The 4,916-nt window shown below is 41.2% G+C and overlaps 1 pseudogene; it reads right to left on the bottom strand.

Annotated features, from left to right (window-relative positions):
- Positions 1-1,722: 1,722 nt before the first annotated feature.
- On the bottom strand, positions 1,723-4,198 carry LOC107512621 (annotated as a pseudogene).
- Positions 4,199-4,916: the final 718 nt, after the last annotated feature.

The following is a 4,916-nucleotide window of genomic DNA, read 5'->3' as shown; positions in this document are numbered from 1 at the left end:
GTAAACCACTAATCTAGTAAGTAAAATGTTTCTCTGAGTTCTGCGAGCCACTCTAGCAAATTAATTAAACCCAAGGAGGAGTTCTTTGGAACATCCCGTCTATGGCCAGTTTGTCAGAAGCACCGGCAAAAACCCGGGACTTGAGACTGACATCTGAAGAGGTGATGGGGGGACCCATACATCAGAACTGATTTCAGAATTGTAGAAGAAATTTTAGAGATTTAGCAAATTGCTGGGGAAGGCAATAGAACCTTAACTCAATATCCGAAAACTAGAGTGATTAGCTGTGTGTCATGAGTGATTGCCATTCAGTCAGTTCATTCAGTGATGATGAAAAATAAAAACTCGAGACTTAAACCCCTTTTCTTAGAGACTTGCTGTGGAATACTAGACAAGTCCCTTAATTTCTCCAGCTCTCGACTCTTTCTGATTCTTCCCTCAAGCCACTAATGAAACAATATCAATTCTCTAAAGTTATAGTAGGTTCGAAATCTGTTCTTTCTGTTGCTTTCTCTCCCCAGGTAGTGAGATGGACAGGCCGAGGAAGCTGAAGAGTCACAGCACAAAGTCATAGAATGTACCAGCCCAAAGAGCATGAATAGCCAAGTTGACATGCCATCTGTCAATTTTTCTCCTTAGCTGTTTCAAGTCCTTTCAATCTGTCTTTCACTCCAGTGTTTGTCTTTTGCCTTTCTTCCTCCTCTTTCCAATCCCAAGCTATACACATTAGAATATTGAGGAGACATACTCAACAACTGTGGTTCCTTAGGCTCCCCTGATCATAAATAATGGAGAGTGAAGAGTATGTGGAAGGACACAGGTGGCAATAAAAAAAAGAAAAGAAAAAAGAAAAAAAAATAGGAGCCTCATGGGAATACAAGGGAAATAAAACTAGGCTTCAGGACCTTAGTGTGGTGTTGGAGAACCAGAAATTTTCAACCTGTCTCTAAGAATAGAACATTCTTGTTACTCTTTAAATGTATGGATCTCTCACAATTAGAGTCACCCAGTTTTAATTTGTTTTTTCTTCAACCACTTCTGTTGCTACCAACTAACCATCTGTGTTCTGTAACACTTCTCTAAATCATAGCTTTGTTTTATTTGTAACTTGGTATTATCCATGACTTCAGCCTACTATGCCCACAACGGAACCCCCCCTACCCCCAAAGTTTCACTTTAGAACCCTCACTTACTGCTATTGCCTTGCCTCTTTCTGTAGCTTCCACTCCTACTCAATAAGGGAAAGGATTTGATTGATCATTGTCCCTGTAGGGCAGATCTTTAGGGGTTTGGCCATCTCAGCAGTCACTGCCCAGACAATGGATAGGCTACCTCTAAGTCTCATGACCCCTTCTGTTCTACTTAGTGATGGTGGTGATAGGAGGAAGTCAGGATCACACGGTCAAAACCTTAAGGAACCAGCCAGGATCACCTCCCTGTGCAGGTAACCATGGGCAAGGGATAGAAAAGTTTGGGGTTTGGGGAGCTCTTGATTGTCCTGTGCTATACATGTGACTAATTTTGATTTTTCTTACTACAGAAGATAGATTGGAGGTGCTTGTCTAGCCTAGGCATGCCTCATATTTGCAATTGCTTCCCAGCCACAACCCCTATTAAATTCTCCTTAACTCAAGCCAGATCAATCAGATACTCTTCCCAAAGAATTTGGAATTCAGACACTAAGTCTAACTAAGTCAAATGATGATGGGATGGGTACTTGAACTGAAAGATCAAACAGAATTTTGGCTAGCACTCACACGACGAGAAGCCAGGATTACATGTACATTTAAGTTTTGGGAAGTGAAAACAGCCACTCTGCAGAGAAACAAAAGACTGGTGTAACAAGTAGAAAGGAATAGAAGAGGTGGCCAGTGACACCATGAAAGAAGGATTTTCTGGAAAGTTCTATTTCCTAGATGGCCTGGTCGTGCTTTTTGTCCTGCTTTTAGATAACCATGATGTTGCTTGTTGTATGCTCTTAATTAATTCCCCCCTTCCCTTTTTTCCTTTGGAAAATAAATTTAATGGGAAAAAACACTTTCAGTATACTGAAAGCCTGTGCGTACAAATTAGCATCTTAATATTAGACAGTTTTTTTAATGCATAGACAGTCATTATTCAAAAGTATAGTTATATAAACTTAACGTGGAATCTCCAGTGTGGAACAATCCAAAATTTGATTTTCTAAAAATCTAGTAGAGATGAGAGTCTAAACCATTTGTTCAGTTACCGTTTTTTTCAATACATGTGTCAAATGTTCTGTTTGATCCTTTCTAGGCAACTGGGACACCTTGTGAGATTAACTTTATGAAATAATTTATTCTCGGGGTAGGCTGAGTTAAAAGGGCAGAGAATCCAGGCATCTTAAATTGTACATGACTTGAATTAGATGGTCTTTTGGGGCATAATTAAAGAGTCATTGTGAAAACTGCCATCTTGAAACACAAGATTCTAAGCCTAGGATGCTTCAAATTTAAATAAAAGATGGTTCTACGATGAGTGATAACTTTTAAATGTTAAATTTTTTCATTTAGCTTCTGATAAGGTATGATTTACACTGAGGTGTGTGCACTCAGGAGTCAGCAAAGATTATGGGTTCCACAATGATTATATTGAGAAGCCTCAGATCAAATTGAGTGAAACTAGGCTGACTTTGGTTAGTGCAAGCTATAATCCTGTGACTGAGTGCAGGGCATGGTCTCTGCTCAGCCACTTCAACTACAAGTTACTTTGAGGTGTCATGACAATGCCCTTTCTTTGGTGTTGTGCAAATGGCACATATCATTACTGCCAACTTTTGTTATAAAATCTGGTGAATGCCATCTGGGTGGAGATGGTCATTTTGGGAAATCCTATGGCACAGGTGTTCCCAGGGACACCACTTTGGAGCTCAGAGGAAGCGTATGACTTAATCTTCTCGTTTCCAAGAGCCACAGACGGGAGTACCCTCTGGTCGCTCCATGTCTGGGCAACTACGAGGCTACATTTATCTGTCATCGTAACATACCTCCAGTCAGTGCACACCTAGTTCCACTCAGTTTTTAAAGTTGGTCTGCTAGGTTTTCATTTTCCAGTCTTGAAGAACTTCTTTATCCCTGTAATTCCTGGAACTTCAACTCCAATCCATTCCAGGGGTCAATTTATAGCTCAGAGAAGATATAATGTAACCATTTTGGTAAAGACAGATTCTCTTGCAAAACTCAAAGGTGCCAGACATAACTCTGAAATATGGAACTATATTCAGTAAGTTGGCTGCCAATCCATCCCAGAGCCCCAGTATCCCCGGACTTCACTATCTGCCCTAAGTTGTCCATGGCTCTTGAGAAATGGGCATTTACTCCTCCACAGTGGAGAAGGTAGGGGCTCTGAACCTGTATCTTGTTTTGCATCTTCACTGTGTAGAAAGGAAAAGGTTACCATAGAAGCCAGGCAGACATTGGCTAAGTTCTGGAGGAGAGGGAAGCGATCTCGGGGTCCACCCCAGATTTTCTCCAGGTTTATGTAAACTAGAAAGAGCCCACAGAGAAAGGGAGAGCACCTAAAACTGTAAGGAAAATGCCTCAATAAAGAGCCAGGAATCTTTCCGATTGATAAACAGTAGAAAAGGTGTGGAGGATCCCCTGTAAGATGGTTCCAGCATGTTCTGTACAATCGAGCGGGTTTTGATGAAGTCTGTGGGATACACTACAATGGTGAAGACCATGCCTGCAAGACTCCCAGACATGATGGTGCTCCACTGAGAAATATGGCCCACGTCACCCAAGAAAAGTGTGATAAAATTGAGGAAGGAGCTTCACAGAGCTGTAAGGGAAGAGGCATGGACAGCCCACTGCTCTCCCCTTCCTCACCTTGCAAATACTCCATACTTGCTTAAAACCAGTGCTGTTTGTATAAAAACATATACTCATCTATGGACGCAGCCTCTAAAAACCTCAGTAATCTGCCAAGATCAAAATACTATATGGCCGAAGCATTGAAACTCATTGGATTCGAAGGCTCCAATAAATAGCATTCTTTCTCTTGGCCTGAGTTCCAAAGGGGTGAGAAATAAGAAAAACTAAGACAAATATGGATCAACCTGTCACGTTTTCTAATAATAAAAGCAATTTTGCAGAATGTGGCTTAAATATCTCAGCAAGTGAACCTTCCAGAGTTACCCATATTCTTTTCCCAGATGCAGGCAGCACTGGATGACCATAGCCTCACCACATCGAGGCTAGGCTGTCTATAGTTACTCCATGGAGCAGCAGAATTAATGGTTCCTGTGAAGAGCCGAGTTCCAAATTTTTAAAAAGAGAAGGGGTTGGGGATTCTCCAAGCAGGCCAGACACCCTTCCCAAACTCCCCAGTAAGATCTAACATTCGTAGTCCCCTAGGAGAAATCATCGAGTGGGCTGAGAGACCAGGATAGTAACAATAATGGAGCTCCCTCTAATGAGAAGGAAGTCTCAAGAATGAGAAATACCTTTTTTATTGCTAATAGCTATTTTGTATTATTATTAAATATATTTTAAGTAGTTTAATGTCTGGAAAAGCCAGCGCATGAAAAGCTAATCTTTTTTGGAGACTTGATCAGCCCAGGCAGTATTAAGTACTCCTATGTACAATACCTCATTTAATTAGGAAACAAACCTATGTGATGGGTCTTGTCATCATCCCCATTTTGTAGATAAAAAGTTGTGCACGAAGGTTTGGTTGTGCACTAATAAATAGTGAAGCTGGGTCTCAGACACACTGTGAACAGCGACGCTAGTGATTTTCAAAGTGTGGCCCCTAGGAACTTGGTAGAAATTCACAATCTCAGGCCTCACTACAAACCTAACTGAATCAGAAATCTCGGGATGGAGCACAGCAAAGTGTCTTTTTAATCCTCCAGGGGATTCTGATGCAGGCTCAAGTTTGAGAAGCTCCTCATT

This window comes from Rousettus aegyptiacus, unplaced genomic scaffold, assembly GCF_014176215.1.
Source record: "Rousettus aegyptiacus isolate mRouAeg1 unplaced genomic scaffold, mRouAeg1.p scaffold_m13_p_2, whole genome shotgun sequence".
In the NCBI taxonomy this organism is placed as follows: domain Eukaryota; kingdom Metazoa; phylum Chordata; class Mammalia; order Chiroptera; family Pteropodidae; genus Rousettus; species Rousettus aegyptiacus.
This window is presented reverse-complemented; position numbering and strand designations above follow the sequence as displayed.